The sequence below is a fragment of the Anser brachyrhynchus genome (assembly GCF_964034855.1).
Source record: "Anser brachyrhynchus genome assembly, chromosome: 10".
Lineage (NCBI taxonomy): Eukaryota > Metazoa > Chordata > Aves > Anseriformes > Anatidae > Anser > Anser brachyrhynchus.
This window is the reverse complement of record NC_137705.1, coordinates 3,694,306-3,711,060: the sequence shown is the minus strand read 5'-3', so window position 1 is coordinate 3,711,060 and position 16,755 is coordinate 3,694,306. Positions and strand designations below refer to the sequence as shown.

Below are 16,755 nucleotides of genomic sequence, written 5' to 3'. Positions count from 1 at the left end.
TGCAGTTGCAAACGTTACTTTATATACCCTGGGATATCCACAGTTGCTCACACTTACAATTTAATTACTTAGTATTATGTTAAGAATTAGTTGTTTGAGAATTATGTACTTAAATTGCATTACAAGCATTTTGGCACTAATTCCGAGGTGGTTCTTTATGTAGCTGAGTGGTTTCCCTGAATTTAATCGAGTGTTTGCCTAAGCCAGGACCTGGGTTGTGCAGAGTCAACCCCCTGTTTTTGAGGCAGGCTTGGAAGTTGTGACATTGCTGTGTGTGTTGCATGACAGCTGTCGTTTTTACATTAATAGTATAATCTATGGAGAGCTTTGATACAAACACTGTAATTGATGTGTTTATGACAAAGAATTGTAGCGTTGAGTGCCTGAGGGTTTCGCCCCGCATCTGAGCAGCAATTCTCTGCCATTCCCGGTTGTTTCTCCCACGCTCGTGTTTACCTTGTTTACTCGCATCCCGAAATGTCAAGAGCAGCACACCTCGACGCGCGCTGCTTTGCCTAACAAGACAAGATTCGACTAATAGGACTAAAAGCAAATTCCTGGGCGGAGGGGGAAGCCTAGCGTTTTCCTTTTGACTCAAGTGCTTTCCACACTGCTTTATTCTGGTGCTGTCACAGGGTATTTCGGCAGGCCTTGGCGCAGCCTGTGGCCGCCTGGCGGCCCAGCAGTGCCCGAGCAGCAGAGGAGCGCTTCCGCAGTTATCTGAATCCTTCATGTGACGTGGCAGCCCCGAACCAGCTACCAGCCCTGCCAGGGCCTGGCTGCAGCGAGTACCGGGGAGGGGACAGCTCTGCTCCCCTGCACGTCGCCAGGAGGGCACCAGGCCTGTGGGGAGGAACCGCGGCCTGCTGCTGCCATCCCCAGCACGTGGGAGCCCGGCCAGGGAGGTGCGCCTGGCACTCCTGATGAAGCAGCGTGCTCCTGAACAGGGGCTCGCAGGCAGTGGCACCATCTGTTGGGAAGGGTTTTGGCTCCGTTCGCGTGCCCTCATGCCTAATTTGTGCATACAAACTAGCGACCAGGTTACATGCAGGCTCCTGCAGGTGAGACTCAGCGGTAACTTTCTGAAGATGAAGCCACGAGTCGCACCGCCGGCTGTCGGAGGGCTGAGCTCTCCGTCTGCGCCCTCGCGGTGCCGGGGCTGGGGAGCGCTCACGACTCAGGGGGAGCGCTGGTGCCGCCGCCAGCCTGGCACCGCACAGCATCGCTCCTGCACCTGACCCGAAATGCGTGCTTCTTGTTGAAAGCAGTGTCAATCAAAATTGCTAGTTTCTGCAATATTGTGACACCTGCAGATCTATTTGGAAATAATCTACTGACAGGCAAATATAGGTTCCTAACTCAGAAGGGAGCAAAGGAAGGAACAGAAAATTGCCTTTGTGCGGGACTTAATATTTACATCTCAGGCTTTGCCAAATAGGTTTGTTATTTATAGCAATAGCAGCGGTAATATTCATCAGTTGCCATGGACATACTAAGCTCACCAAATACAACAGAGTGAACCACAATCTGCACTGGAGTCATTTTAAAATGCTTTCATGCTGAGTGAAATAGTTTGTATTAAATTTAAGAGTAAAATGCCAGGTTTCTCTAGTGCCATTTCTGGGATTTCAGATATAAAAATGGAAATACTTTATTGGAAATTTAATGGAAAGAGCAGCGCTGTGTACAAGAACCCTACAGAACTTACTGCCACTAGGTAGCATTCAGGACCACAATTTACTGTGCTTAAAAAGCAGAATGTGTAATGAGAACATCCAGAATTCCATTAATAATAATAAGATATATTTTTGAAGAGCTGAAAAACTAGCTGGAAATAAAATTTAGGAATTTAAGTCTTAATGGAAGACTTAGGGACGTAGGGACTGGTTCAGCTGCCTCCGGCACTGCTGGCATCTTCACCTGGCCCAGCTGCTGGGGGGGGACCACAGGCCCTGCTCAGGTCCTCCTGTGCCTTGGGGAAGCACTCCTCGCCTGGGGAATGCCAGGCCCCCCTGTGCTGCTAGAGATGCAGATTTCTCACTGTTGGGATAAGAAAAGGCAGAAATCATCTAAGGGTGTATGGGCAGAGCCTGTGAAAAGGGCCAAATCTGGGCAGGGAGATCGCAGCAGACACTGGCTGTCCACTGAGCTGTTTTAGCTGTTCTGTGGTTCAAGGCGAAAAACGGATTATGGGTTGGAGTCGGTGAAAATGAGCCTCTTAAATGTAATATTGCAAATGCAACTGCAGGGTGGGGAGCGTTACAGGTTTCTAATAAAAGTTTTGGTGCTGTCTGAGTGGTGGATTGGCCTTTGGGGTTGGAGATCGCTCCTGTTGCTATCCAGGCTCCCTCTTGCTGCCAGCACAACCACGGAGCTTGTACTTCTGTGAGTTTTCTCTTTTCTTCTCTTTTACCCTAATGGATGCTGGATAGTTCGCAAATGGACTTGATGCACTGCAGCTATTTCATAGTTTTAGCATGGGTTATTGTGCATAACGTGTAATTGTATTTATTTGCTAGCAATAAAGAAGTGGTTGGGATGAAAAAACTCACGTTGCTGCTGTAGTCTCTTCCTTTGTACAACGCTGTGGGAGACGTTACATTCTTGAGGCAAGATTGCAGTGTGTGAAATCCCACCCTGAGCACTTCAGTGAGTTTTTTTACAGTGAAAACAAATAGGAATAACAAGAGGAAAAAAATCAATTTATTTTTTTTTCTTAGTGAGCATTTTATTCACAAACTTTTAACAGGCAAAAAAGATGTGCAAAGGCAAAGTGGAGGAAGAAATTTTAAAAATAATTACTTATAAGCCCTTTAAATCTGGTATGCGCCTAGCCCTTCAAACAATATTCCTGCTCTGAAGTGCAGGGCCACATGGCTGAATAAGCCATCAGGGATATTTATTATCTCCTGAGCTACAGAATTGGCCAAACGAAACAAAAACCAAGTACAAAATGATGCCTCCTTCACTGTGCTCAATGCACCTTGTGAAAACGTCCTGCTGTGCTCCAGGAGGCTTCATGCAACAAAACACTCCAGCAGGACAATTTTCCCTCCCTTGAACCCGCCTGTAGCCCTTCTTTCCAAATACGAGCACATTTTGTCTAGACAAAGCAGGCTTCTGACTGCAGCTTTAAAGTTTGCGTCATTAAAACTCTGCTGAAATATTTAGCTTAGCTTTCTGAAAGCAAGCAAGCCCCAGATACATGGAATTTAGGAAAAATTGGTCCTTTATAAACAGGGATGATTTGACTCTGAAGAAGAGATTCACTGGAAACCTCTCTGAAAGCTGGGGAGTCGGAGGTGGGGTCTGGGTGTAGGCTGCTGGTTCAGACTGGCGCAGTGTTTTCGTATTCAGCAAGCTTGCACAGCTCCAGCTCTTGCCGAAAAGCTGGGAAATTATCATTAGCAGATAAATCTTGTATCTAAATTCTGTGCTTCTAGGCTGCTAATTTTGCTAATTAAAATATCTGTCAGCAGCGCACAGACTCGCTGATTTAGCACGGGAAGGTGGGCTGCGCAAGGCGGCGATGTGAGGGGATGTAAGGAGAGATGTACGGACTGCAGGGTCCTACCCAGACGGTCGTGGTTTGGCGCTGGGCTGCAGCTGGGATGTGCCAGCGTTAGGGGGGCTTCAGCAGGAGCAGAGTGCGGTCGGGCAGGGGCACAGCTCCCACGGAAAGGGCTTCCCTGGCGCAGGGCAAGGAGCTGGCCCAGTCCCCCAGGGGTCCCTCCTCGGGACGCCCACCTCCTGCCCTGCCTCTGCATTCACGTCCCCTGTTCATGCATGCGTGTCGTCAGTCCTTCAAAGATGCTTGATTTCTGTTTGATTCTTAATTATCGCAATAGTTAAGGCACTTAACATGCTTTAGTGATTTACTTCATTTAATTGGGTGGAGTGACTAGAATAACTTTTATATTAACCTCACTGCGGTTTTAATTTGGGATTAAAATCTCATGATTTTTTCAGTTTCTCTTGCTTTTATTTTGATGGTGCTTTTTTTTTTTCTTCTCTGATTTCATTTTGTTTATTCCTTTTTCCTGCTGATTCAGTAAACATGCTGCTAGGATGATTTCTCAAGAAACCTGAGCGTGGTTATAAATTCTTTCATTTAGAGCAGACACTAATGAATTAAAAAAAATAATCTGAAAACGATGCATGAGAATGTACTCAGCCTCTGGAATTGTCTGTTGCTTTTGCAGTCATTTGTTAGAATTAAATATATATATTAGATATTATATTATATGTTATATAGTCCTGTGAATTCTGTCCATGGAGGAGCTGGGCTGGGAGCCATCCTCGTGCGTAGTGCGAGCAGCAGGGATGGTGGTGGGTTCTCCAGGTCAGTGTGAAATGCAGAGAGTAGCACGTGTTCTTTTCCTCTTGGTGACAAGTGGCAGTACAACGATAATCCAGCTGGCTTGTTGCTACAGGACTGCACAGGGGCTGTATTTTGTCTCTCCTCTAGTGCCAGATCCCTGGTGCCCTCCACCATGATCAGCGCTCCTTTCAGAGCGAAAGGGCCATGTAGATGTGGGTGCGCACACAACACCAGAGCATTTACAGGCTGGCCAGAGAGAAGTGGTTACTTCAGAAGAAATTCCCATTTTCTGTTCGGCTGAGGAAGCCCAGAGAGCCACTTGACAGGAGTGTCTGGGCTAGGAGCCTTGGCCACCACAAGTGCATCGGGGCAAAGCACCTCCGTCTGCTGGCTCTTCTCTTTGCCAGCACGAGGAATATGGCTGGCTTGGATTTGACACAGAACTACCACTACAAAAAATGAAAATCCTTAATCCTTTAAATCATTAAAAGGTAACAGTGATCATGTTGAAACAGAATCAAGGATTAGGTCCCCGGTGCAGTGCTCCTGGTGCTGCCTCAACGTGGCCACCCGGAGGATGGAAGCCGGCTCCGTGTGCCTGGTCGGGCAGTGCCTGGGGCTGGGGACCGGCCCGAAACAACGGGCCCATCCTTTTATGTTCAAGCCAATAATGAGGTGAAAGTCACAGGTACGTGCAGGGCTTCAGAAGCTGTCTTTGATGAATTAGTTATTTCGGCTGTCTCACTCTACTTGTATGCCACTGCGCTGCCTTGCCTTTCCAGGCCCTATGGCTGCACCTTGCGAGCCAGGCGCTGGTGTCTTTAATCACCGCGAACTGAACTTTCTTCGGGAGGTGTCCCACTGAAATCAATTAGGGCTCGTGCAGAACGAGGTGTGGCTGAACACGGCCGAGGGTACCGGTGCCTGGCTCTGGGTGACCGCTGTATCTGCTCTAACCGGAGCGTCGGAGCGCTCGGCAGGGAAACCATTACCACGAAATACTAAAATGGCTCCAATGTTGGGTGCTGCCAAGTATCAGGCGTATAATACATGTCCTGAAGCAGTCAGGCTGTTGTTACGAGTGCAAAAAATATTAATAAATCACTGGTTGTTTAAACTGAATCATTTAGAGCTCATCTGGCTAATGAGGAAGAAAAAAATGAACTGAACACTTCTTTTCAGTTCTACGGAGACGTATGAGATCAGCTGTTCGTTGGAATCTATCAGTGTACATACCTCGTTAGCTCCCTTGTGTAAAATTCCTTATCTATGTCTTATTAGTCTTTCATTAATTAAAGCTACAGAATTCAGCACTTTTTGTTAGCTGTGCTCTCAGCATGAAATTTAACTAATTCTTCTACTATTGGAAACAAAGCTCAAAGATTGAAGTTTATTTTCATTGTGTTCTTTCAGTTACTCTTTTTCTTATTGCTGTCATGCATGGATGGATTTATATGATGCTCTGATGACCTTTAGAAATTCTTCTGATTAAATGCTGTTCTACTTCATTATGACATTTCTGTACTTGTACTACCAGATTTGATGTGTACAGCTTAATAACACAACTAGACGTGAATGCTAATAACTTTACAATTCATTGCATTGCTATTTTTTAACGTAGATGAAATTTAAAACAAGTTTCTCTTGCTGCAGGCTTACATGAATCATATAAATTAGAAGGTAACAAAAGAACATATTAGCATTTGTTAGCCTGGATGCACAAATTTTGTAGTAGCCATTTTAATGTGTACTACAACTTTTCCAGCCTCAAGTTTAATATGTACTACAACTTTTTACCCTTGATTTTTCAACCAACACTATAATTGAATTGGTTCCCTTCTTGCCTAAGGATAATGATTTTACACTGATGGAATCTTTATTAGATTCTAAGGGTTATACTGATGCTGCCTGTTTTACATAGAGAGAATCACAGTTATTCAACTGTAAAACACTTTTACACATAGGCTACTGTAAGCCCGAGATATACGAACTAATTATTATGTTGAGAATTGTTGTTAAGACCCAGCATCTGTAGCTAGAGCAAACGTCTTGACACAGGTCTGCGTGGTGGGTGCGGGGCGCTTTGAGAGCCCAGCCCCGTCGCACGGCCTGGGAATTTGGCAGGCGGCAGCGAGCTGCGGCTGTCAGCACATCCCAGCACTGCTTGGTTGTTCTTGGGTGGATGGAGGGAAAAGAGGACCTGGTTTCAGCATAAATGATGAGTTTCTGCAACCCAGAAAAACATCAGCATTGCATGGGTAGTTATGTTTTATACCGCAGAAATGGCTGTTGAATGAATTGATTTTACAGTTGCTTCCTTGTGTGCTAACTGGGTGGTGGCTGGAGTGGCCAAGTCCAAATAACTTGAAAAGTCTCACTGGTAAAAGATGTTTTGGACCAATGGACCTGTGTATATTGAGTAACCAACAGTTAGGATGCAATATAAATACCTGCAACATTTAATCAGACAAAAGGGGAAGTAAAACTTCAAATATACAAAACATTTTTGCAGTTTTTACTGATCAACTACAGAAGTGTCTGGAACTGGAATTAAGCAAGCAGTCCTTCCTCTGACTTTCTTAAAGCTGAAGGTTAACCTCAATTAAAAATACATTTTAAAATCATGTTTCTGTAAGTATCCACTTAAAAGGATTTTAAATCAAAGGTGAGAGATCAGTCAGCATAACTCCAATGGACTGCTCTTCTGTGTAGATTTAAGAAACCTTCATGCTTCATTACTGTGGATGGATATCACTTCTAAGGTCATAAAATGTGATTGTTTTCCCGCACTTACACTTCAGTCAGTTTTATTCACTACAGAAAACAAGGCTAAGGACCAGCACCAATTGTAAACTCGCACTTACTCAACTAAAGCTCTGTAAACAGAGTGATCAATATATGAAATCAAATGTTATTTCCATGGTGCATTAAGATATTATCAAACTGCTGTGCTTCTTGGCTCCTTTAATATGCCTCAAGGTATAGCACACGGCTCCAGTTATGTGTGGTTCAATAGTTTCTTTAAATTGAGATGTGAACGTCTTTAAAAGAAAAAAAAAATGAGGGGAAAAAAAAAGAAGCAGACCTAAAGCTAATAGAGCTGCACTGAATTCATCTCAAATACGTTAAATTTTCTTGACACCATTACCCTTTCCTTTGGAAACTTCAGAGTGTTCTTGGCTAATAATAAAAATTTAGAAAAAAAAATACACTGTAAAATCTAAACAAGAAAATTCATTTGCCCATCTACTTTCAACCTTTTGCTCTTTGTCCTGGGTATTTGCAGCAAAGGAGACAAAATCCCATCGAGCGTCCTTCTAAGCATCGCGCGCTGCTTTCTGCTGTTTGCTATGCTTGAGCTTTTGCCTTTAACAACAAAAGAAAATAATTAAGGTGGTTGTAGCAGAGTTAAATGAAGACTGTAGCAGGAGACAAGATTCTGGATTGTAACCCAGGCTCTGAGACTCTTTTATTGAACAGCCTGTGCTAAATCGTGTAACCTGTTAGCTGCTGACTCCTTGCCTATAAAGCGAGGGCACTGAGCCTTACCTGCACTGTCCTTGGCATCTCTTGGCTCGTGTTTGCGTGGTGATTTTAAAACTTAAGACTATGAGCTGCCTCCTTCCATAGCGAGGAGATGGCCCAAAGCTTGAGTTCTTCTGAAAATCGACCAGATTTCTGTAGATCTCCAGGGGAGGACAGAAATCTGTTGTTGTTGCAGTAAAACCTCGTTATAGACTTGGTGTTGCATTTCGTAAGGGATCGGTTTGGGAAGCATCTGCTATTGCTGTGTCGGAGGAGGTGGGAGCAGAACTGCAGAGCAGCTTTAAGTTGAGTTTGGGGCATCAGAGGTAACAGCAGACTTCCAGGAAAGGAGCGCTCGAATCTCCTCCACTCTGCTAGCTGTTAGTTTTCATACACGAAGGCGGAGAGGTACCAAGGGTGTCCAGTGGACAGAGGTGCTCCGAAGGATGCACAGCGACGTTTGACAAACCCTGGCTCTGAAGGTGCTTCTGTATCGCTGTGGTTGCTCTTAGGACGCGCGTCAGGGGCTCTGCGAGTAGTTCAGCTGCAGTGGCACCGAGCGCCCGGCGAAGGCCGGGGAGAGGAGCGGCAGCGCTTCGGCAAATGCTGTGTCCCCGTCCGCCTGCTCGGGCAGGAACGGCGCTGCCACCAGCCTCAGCAAGCCGCACCGATGGCTCTCGCAGGGTGGTTGCGAGATAGACGCGTCCTGTGGTACCCTGCCTGCCCCGTCAGACCGTGCCTCGAGTAACGCTGAGGCGTCCTGGCGGACTTGGTGGTCTCGCTCTTTCCAAATAAATGGAATAGAGAACAGCAGTTATGAAAAGACAGCTAGAAGTGAAGGGTTTATTTTTCTGTCCTTTTCTTTCTAAAATGGCAGTTCATTTTGGTGCAAATGTTAATATTGACAAGTGTGTTTTATAATTTGCAAATGCACATTAGGCTGAGCTGGTGCATTGTTTTTTAATATTTAATGCAAATAGTTTAGCTGGTATGCATTAATCATATTCCTGTTGCCTTTGTTATGTTAATGGGAGAAATAAGCTCCTGGTTTTCTTTTATTTTTTAAAAAAGAAAACTGGTAAGACTTTTAAAAGATGCATTATATATCAGCAGCTAATGAAGAGGAAATAATGATGACTCTGCACTGTAATATGTATTAGAGCACTAATTAGACTACAGCAGAACTGCTTACGGATGTCTTTTAAACACCTGCTTGGTAATTTCCAGCCCCTTGCGCTACTACATTTAGCCAGGCATGCGTGCACTATCAGGAGACGGAGTTAAGTCTGCAGTGTGAAGCATGGCACACATCAGCCTGCCTTTTTGTCTTTTCTTCATCCAGCTTTACGTATGTTTAAGGAAAGGATGAGGGAGTTGGCCGCTGAACAGCCCTTCTTGTTGGCTGCTCCTGTGCTTTCTGTTGCCTGTTGCAGATCAAGGGGAAGGAGATAGATATGTGTGGTTTTTTTTTTTTTTTTTTTCTAACCTTCTGACTGTACGAAGGCATTAGGTTTTCAGGCCAAGAATTCCCCATTGATACCGTTGCCTTGCATCTGTACTAGGCCAGAAATTTCTGTATTGCAACTCCAACGTTTGCTAATTATTGATTTATTTTTCAGTGTCTGTTTTTGAGACAGACATTTTTAAAACTGTTTTGAACTCACCTTTTTTTTTTTTAACCGCAGTAAGAAACCACAAATATCCCTACTCTACACTTTATTTTTTTTTTTTTTTACATTTTTGCCCATTATGTAGGAATTGTCCATTATATAAGAACTGAATTATAAACATGGATATCAAGTGTGGAGCCCTCAGCCTAATAGCCTACAATGAGATTAATAAAAAATTCTAATTATAAAAGTGGTCTCCTTCTTTCTTTGACGGGCCCGGGCTTCATCTGTGGGCTTTGAACTTGCTCTAAAAGAGCTAGATATTGTCAATAACTTGTTCGTAAGAACATCAATCCTCACACAGTAAGTGCTTGCTTTGCATTTTCATATGCAAAACGTTTCTAAGCTGCTCCCCTATGGCAGTACTCTGCAGTGAAAGCTGCTGCCCTAGGGACGGTTTGTGCCATCCAACTTGTTTAACCCCCGGGGCAGCCAGCTTAGGGCCGTGGCCCCAGTCCCTGTAACCGTGTTCAGGGAGAAGCCCCTTCTCAGGAGATGCTCCTGTGGGACAGCTTCGTTTCCCTTGTATTAAGTGATCCGTTCTGTAGTAGTCTATGAGGGTAAACATGGTAATTTTATTGTTGTAATACTCCTCACTATTCCCCAAATACTGACTCTGTGGTGTTTCACCTTCTTTTTTCTTGCTCCCCTTCCCAAAGGCAATCCGCCCTGACTGTGCCGCTCGTGCTGCCTCTTGTAAGCCGTGGAGCTGCTTGTGCTGGAGAGCCTGGGCAGGCCCCTGCTGAGCGTGCCACAGGTGAGCAACTCATCCAAAGCCTTTTTTTTTCTTTTTTTTTCATTCTCGACCATGAAATTTTTCAGCTGATGCACTGAATCCTGAGATAGTTGCTTATTTAAGTACCACGTGACCACATTTCTCATAAAATAATGGGTTTAAAAGTAATATACGATATTTCTATTTTACAGGTGTCAGATTTTTTTTCTCTATTTCAAAATTTTTGATACTAGATGCAATTTTATATAACCCCATTTCAGGCAGCCATTGTGAGCTACAAATGTTTTCATGCTGTACATAAAATCATTTTTGACTTGCACGCAGGGATGCTGCTACTTTATATAACTTCTACCCTGTACCCTAAAGGTAGCAATAAAGCTGGGTAACTTAATGTAACAAGCAGAGAGAGGATATAGTAGAAAAGAAGAGTGCTGGGGAAGTTCAGCTGGGCCCATCAGTAGCATTTTGCATTTCCTGAGTACCAGACTGGTACCAGATCTACGGCCTGCCCGAAGACCAAGAGATGAGGAGGAGTGAATGCAACGGGGTACGAGGCAGCATTAGATGCCGTAAGCCAGTGCAATAGCCAGGTGTGGATTTATCGGAGGGAGAGAGGGAAAAGGGGAATCTCTTTTCCTTCTCCTCCCTCCTGCTTAGCACATGGTCTGATCCAGAGTGTGGTGCTGTGCTGTTGGCAGAAGTGCAGTGGGTCTCCTGCAGGCAGTCCCGTGGCACATTTCGTGGTGCTCTGGGGCTGAGAGGGCTCAGTGGTGCTGGGAGATGTCGCAGTGTCAAATATTATCGCTGACAGATGCCTGGGGGGCTGGGATAACGCAGGAAGATGCCTTTAGGTAGGAGGTTTACAGGCAGAAACCCCATCCTTCTCAGAAAATATTCTCCAAGTGTAAGGCAAGGGACTTACCTAGATACAGACAAACAAGCGGCTAAAAAAATCCGCACCAAACTCCGAGCAGTTCTGCTCCGTTCCTCATTAGGGTAAGTGGTGGTCTCAGCACACCAGCTGCCTAAACGCCAGCTTTTGTGGAGGCAATAGAGCAAAGCATAAACGCATTCGTGCAAGGGAATCAGGGGGCCACAGCCTGAGTCTTCAGGAGCCCCCGGTGGCTCTTTTGCCTTGCTGAGTGTTGGAGAAGCGAGCCTGCTCGCTTGGTGACACCGGCTGTGCACCTGACAGCAGCTGCTGCCAGGCCCGAACCCGCCCCGTAACGAAGCGCTGAGCCAGTACCTCGGGGATTTCTGAGCATGTCAAGCCCATCTCGAAAGTGATATTCTAGGAGGTTAGGCACCTGCTGTCAGCTATGGGAGAAGCTGGCTCGCGAGATCATGAAAAGGAGGGAGGGGGAGGAAGGCACCTTGGAAGGGGTCGTGCTGGGCAGCCCGGGTGCTTTTTTGGGTTTTGCCCCTGCTCGCAGCACTGGTGTGTGTCACTGGTGGGTGTCAGCGTGTGGGACCAGGGCTGTCCCCACCTCTGCCTGCCCTCTCGCTCACAGCTTTGGGATTCACACGTCAGCTTCGGAGGAGTTGAGGCCTCCTCCTCCTCACCGGCCTGCGCGAGACAAAGGAGCAGCCCGCAGAGGTGAAGGAGCAGCCCTCTGGAGGGTTTCCTTTGGGCTTGTGCCTGCCCTGTTGGGGTCCTTCCCTACCGGCTCCCCCGTGCACTGCAGGTGACTCCAGAGATCTTGGCTTGTGCTGCTTTACTGCTGTTTAATTGCCGATCTATATCGGCAGTATAATTAGGCAGAAGCCCTACCAATTTAATCACAAACCCTCAACAAACCAACAGTCATTCAAGTCCTGTACATATTGACAGGCAAAAGCAAACCCTCACCTCTTCTCCGTTCTGCATACATATCATTTTCCTGCCAGCTCCTTCAGCGCTAGAAATTCAATAACCGAGACCAGCGTTTGTGTCAGTAAATCCAGCGTGTGGTCTGCCCCGTGCCTGAAACTCAGACATGCTGCCACGCCGGTGGTTCTCGTTTGGAAGCTGACAAGGGTCAGAGTTTCATTCTTTATCTCCCTTTCCATCTGCTCCAGGCCGCCGAAGGAAGGAAGCGGCGTACTGGGGAGTTCAGTGGTGTTGAAGACAACCCTGACCGTTTCCGAGCACCTCGTGGGAGGCCGAGGAGGAGTGGGAAGCAGAGCTGAGCATCACTGCCCTGCAGCCCTGCCTGGCTGCTGCCAGCATTACCCCTGCCTGCCCTCCAGCTGCACGACGCAAAGCCCATGCAGAACTGCCATGGCAGGTAGGCAACTTTCAGCCCAGTCTAAAGTAAATCTGATTCCTGAAGGTGAAGAAGGTTAAAATTAAGTTTAAATGTCTTGACTTTCCTGTGGGACTGGGTTTTGTGGAAAGGACGGTGGGGCTCGCTCAGCTGCTTACCTCTCATACTACAGTTAAGTGGCTGGAAAGATTCAGCTGTCAGTGCGCTGACAAGTGCCAAGAAGCTCTTGGTAAGGGCAGCGATATCAGAGCATCGTGTCCCATTCAGCATCCCCTTGTACTGGGGCTGCTGTCACTGGGAGCAGGGTCGGATGTGGGGCTCTGCTCCCCGAGGCAGGTCTGGCACCCGGCCCGCGGCTCCTCCCAGGGAGGGCTGGGCTGGGCTGCTCGGGGTAAGTGCGAAAGCTCTGAACACATACGACCTTTAAATTCAGGCTGAAATGGAAAGATCTGGTGCTACATAAAAATCCGGGCTTGCTTTCATGTGTCTGAGCATTTGGGGAATAGATGTAGCTTAAAATGCAAATGCAGTGCCTTCTGCAGTGTCTCTGCTTTTCAAGATCTCTCTTTTCACGCTGTTGCTGCTCCCTGCCCTGCTGTTCATATGAAAAGAGCCTCTCCGAGGAAAAGTTTCCCACAGATAGAAATCCAACTGATATGGTTAAAAAAATGAAGCTAGTATTTTAATTTCTGAAATGTGTCATGTCCATCCAAAACTTGGCATTCAGCATCTTCTCAGGTGTTTAGAAAACAGCCTGCCAGTCTTCTGTGTATGCACTTTATGCATCGCTCCTCATCCATGTAAGGGAGTGGATCTGAAGTTGGGAGCTTGGGTCCTGCCCTGCCGTAGGTGTGCAGAGCAAAGGTTTCCCTCCACCGGCAGTGATGCTCTGGGGCCTTCTGGTGTGTTCTTCTGTGCAGCTCTTTTCTCTGCCTATGAGTTGCTGTGCTCATGCAACTTAGGTGTCCCGTGCATATAAACAGATGTCCAAATGTTTTTATTTATATCGCTAATGGAAAATGCCTGAAAAGCCCGGGTACAGGAGCTGTCTGGTGAGTCTGTTCCCGGAGGTTACACATGCTCATGTGACACACCACCAGTGTCCACTACTGCCATAATGTTTGCTTGGCACTTCAAATATCTCCCTTGGGCTACCTGGACATCAACATCTGTCTTTAAAGCAGCGTGTGATGTGTTATTGATGGGTGAAATACAGGAAAGGTTTGACATTTCTCTAATACCTTGCGTTTTTATTCTCTTATAATTTCACGTCTTTCCATTCTGTGCTGCTACCGTGTAATTCAACATTTTAAGTGTATTGTTCCTAACAGTGTCTGTTTATATTTTTTAAGCCTGTCTGCTTATTTTGACAACAAGAGGCATCATAAATTATGTAAGCAATTTCTCTCCTTACAAGCAGGTCCCAGCCCTGTGCTGCCCAGATAAGAGCAGCGAGACAGAAGCCACTTTAGTAACTGCAGGACTCGTGCGACTGCACTTCAGCTGCTCTGTAACCAGAGAATAGAGAAGACAGCACTTTGGAAATGAATTGAAACTGCATAGAATAGGAGGAAAAAATCAGATCCGAGGCCTGCTGAGGTCTGAGGCTCCTTCAAGAACCGAGGAGGTGAGGTTTGTGGCAATTAGGTCGTGAAGTTTTGATTGTGGCTGTGCCACGGGCTGTGTGTAACAGAGCCTGGGTAGCACAACCTAGGTCTAGATATTGGGGTATCTTCATATCTAGAAGTTGGGCTTTCATCCCAGACGTGGAGGGCTCTGATACACAGGGCTTAAAGAAAATCAGAAATATGGGCCAGGGGAGGGAACTGAACCTGTCCAACACTTTCTAGTGCATCCTCCAGCTAAGTAGGAAAGTGTCCACATGTAGCAGCATCTCGGTTCTTACCTGAACTCAGAAAACCCCACAAATTCTGGTATTTTCTGGAAGGAAAGACAGTGAGGGCCTTTAGGAAGACCCCTGGGTTCTGCACCTTGAGTGGGCTGAAATATTTCTCTGTAATATTTTTATTTTTTTATTTTATTTTTTTTGTGTGTGTTGGGAATCTATGTCCCAGCCCTCGTCTCAGCACATGGGCTTTTTTTAGGTTCAACTGCGAGGCTCCTAGGGCATGGGTCAGCCAGTGTGAGGGATCTGTTCCTGACCCTTCAGTCACCTTTTCATGGAAACAGTCATTATGGCCTAATTGATAATCTGGAGGACTGGGAGCAGTTATCTGTGACAGATGGCCTCTGCTGGGCAACCTCTGGCTCTGAGTTCCAAAATATGACACAAGTCTCATCTTTTCAAGAAAGCTTTTACCAGATGGGTCTAAATTAAAGCATGGCCTTTCCCATTGCTTTATAGAGGACAGCTAATTAACCACGGAATGGATAGCTCTGCTCCTGCTGAGGGCAGGCAGAAGTGGGTGTTTGATATCGAAGCGTTTATGGGTTTGGTTCCAGTACATCTGTAAGGAGAGATGATGAAGCCATTAGACTAAACGTTGATGTGTGTATTGAGCTGTCCAGTATTCTGAATGTACCAGAGCTGGCCCAAAAGAGGACGTTTCTTGGAATGTCGTGAAAAAAATGTTTCTTTTCCCTCATTTTTGTTATAGTTCTGCAATGACCAACCCTACATCAACTTGTATTTTTGTAATCAGTTCTATTAGTAGACTACTGCCGAAATTTGTGGTCACAGCTGAGGAGCACAGGGAGCACAGAAGAGGAGGCTGAAATAAAGCTCTCTTCTTGCTTTCCAAGTGCTGCCTTCATCCGTTTGTTTCTGGCAGTCATTCCCCACTCAACAGGCAGGTTTGTCGTCTGACATGTGAACCTCCAGCTTGTTTAGCAGGGCTCCACTCAATCCTGGGTTTGCTGCTCCGAGGAAGAGTTATCCCCAGGCTCCGGCAGGATGCTTTATTCTCTTTTCCTCTTGTGCATGAAAATGGCTCCAAGAGATTCTTCTCCTTCAGGCAGGAAATCCTGAAAACGCTGGAACTTTTCAATTAGATGCGTTGCAAACTGTGCTGATTGCCAGCCTTGTCTTTCTTCTCTTACATTAGCTATAAAAAGCTTTTGCTCATCCCCTCCCCAATCAAATTGAAAATGGTCTATTTTTATACGCTTCTCATAAGCATGTCTATATGGTAGATGTGAAGTTTGAGCTTATCTTCTGTTATGTAAATACTTCTATGCTTCTAGTATAAAGTTGTTTTTCCCTTTGATCCAGTTTTCTTGGAGACTGTTTAACCTTCAGGAGTCAAAAGAGATTCGTGGAGATTTTCCTGAGGAAAATTGGAGAAAAGAAAGCAAACCTAACATTATCTGTGTAACAGCTTGTTTAGAAATGAACGGCTAACTAAAGGATGAGGTTGCCTTGAGGTGTCTTTTTAAGCAAATTTTTGCTTAAAATAGCTTGGGACCAGATGTAAAAATAGCAATTGGCACGTTCACGTAGCATCGCAAGCTGGAAGTGGTGCTGGAGTCCTGCTTCTGTGCCAGTGAGCAGGAACGGTACAAATCGCGTATGTGGGGTTTATGCACATAGGTCGTGTCTGGGTGTTTGCATGGATGTTTATCAGGCCATCTGCTGCTGTCTCTTTGAAGGAAGAGGGCGCATATTTTCAGAGACAAGCAGATGACAATGTTGATAAAGTCGTGGATGTGAAGGCAAGAAGGAACCTCTGTGAGCTGCTGCGAGCGTCTGCCCAAAGCCTTCCCGTCCCGCTGGCGTGGGCGATGCTCCCAGGCTGGCTGTCGATCCTGGGAGCTCAGTAACAGCCCCCGGCACGTGCGGGTGCTGTCCTCGTGAGTGACAGGAGGAGCCATGGTGGTCTCTTCTTGTCTGAGGGGGGTGTTCGTGGGGATCCTGTGAAAAACTTCTGATAAATCTTCTAGAAACACAATCACAAGTGAAACTTGGCTGAGATTTGTTCTTCCTTGGCCCTTCCCTTGCTTAGAAGGACGGATCAGACAAATCTTCTGAAATTGGGATAAGGGTTTCATTAGTCTTGGATCTGGCCCCCAGCACTGGATACTATGGTTGCTTGAAAATAAGTAATTAAATATTATTTTATTTTTCATGTTTCCAAGGCAACACAAAACCCCAAGACACTGGTTTTCAGTACATGAGCTGAAGCTTCTGGCTGCTGCAGAAGAGTTTTCCTCTATGTTTCTCATGAAACTGCTATAAAGGTATGAAAGCCATATTTTCTGTCTTTGTAGTCAATTTACATCCTGTATCCAAAAACTAAT

General features: G+C 45.9%; 1 long non-coding RNA gene across 1 annotated transcript in view; it reads left to right on the top strand.

Moving 5' to 3' along the window:
- LOC308200753 overlaps positions 1–16,755 on the top strand; it is a 149,095-nt gene that overhangs the window by 119,284 nt on the left and 13,056 nt on the right. The window contains exons 4-7 of the long non-coding RNA XR_013955779.1: positions 10,176–10,273; positions 12,311–12,519; positions 13,919–14,125; positions 16,594–16,695. This is a non-coding gene — a long non-coding RNA (uncharacterized lncRNA). The remainder of the gene's footprint in view (positions 1–10,175; positions 10,274–12,310; positions 12,520–13,918; positions 14,126–16,593; positions 16,696–16,755) is intronic.